Raw genomic sequence first — 1021 nt, forward strand, 5'->3', positions numbered from 1 at the left:
TTTCAATTGGCAGAACAAACAAAATTACCAATGTTTCTTCACTGTTGGAACTCACATGATGAATTTTTGGACATGATGGAAAGAAATAGAGACCTGTGTGTGGGTGGAGCGGTGCATTCATTTGATGGTACAAAGGAAGCGGGGGCTTCCTTGATTGACTTGGATCTCTACATAGGGTTTTTTTTTTTTTTTTTACGATTTTTAAAATTTATTTACTCATGAGAGACACACAGAGAGAGGCAGAGACACAGGCAGAGGGAGAAGCAGGCTCCATGCAGGGAGCCCGATGTGGACTCGATCCCAGGACCCCAGGATCACCACCTGAGCCGAAGGCAGAAGCTCAACCACTGAGCCACCAGGCACTCTCTACATAGGATTAAATGAAAACTGAGGCTAATTTGGAAGTTCTGAAGTCAATATCTCGTGAAAAAAATGAATGATTGAAACTGATGCACCTTGGTGTGGAGTGCAAAGTACACAGGCTGGATCAAAATATATAAAAACTTCATTTTCTACCAAAAAGAAGTGGGAAAATGGGCACGATGTAAAGACATGAACCCTGTCATGTAATTCAAATACTGGAGACAACGTCAACAGTAAGAAAGCAAAATCCACTCAAATTGGTCAATATACTATATAACATCATTAATTTTTTTTCCTGACACGTTATTTTTCTGTCTAGTAAAGCATAAACATTAAGACAGTTGGGAGTCGGGGGGATCTCTGGGTGGCTCAGAGGTTTAGCGCCTGCCTTTGGCCCAGGGCACGATCCTGGAGTCCCGGATCGAGTCCCACATCGGGCTCCCTGCATGGAGCCTGCTTCTCCCTCCTCCTGTGTCTCTGCCTCTCTCTCTCTCTATGTCTGTCATAAATAAATAAATCTTAAAAAAAAAAAAAAAAAGACAGTTGGGAGTCTCCTTCTGGAAGTTAGGTTATTGATAAGAATGCTTTTTTCTTTTTTTAAAAAAGTGTCTTTTTATTCATTTATTTTTAAAGTGTTTTAAAAAATATGTTATTTATT

General features: G+C 40.2%; 1 pseudogene; it reads left to right on the top strand.

Annotated features, from left to right (window-relative positions):
* Nucleotides 1–662, top strand: LOC121485859 (annotated as a pseudogene).
* Nucleotides 663–1021: the final 359 nt, after the last annotated feature.

The sequence above is a fragment of the Vulpes lagopus genome, chromosome 2, assembly GCF_018345385.1.
Source record: "Vulpes lagopus strain Blue_001 chromosome 2, ASM1834538v1, whole genome shotgun sequence".
In the NCBI taxonomy this organism is placed as follows: domain Eukaryota; kingdom Metazoa; phylum Chordata; class Mammalia; order Carnivora; family Canidae; genus Vulpes; species Vulpes lagopus.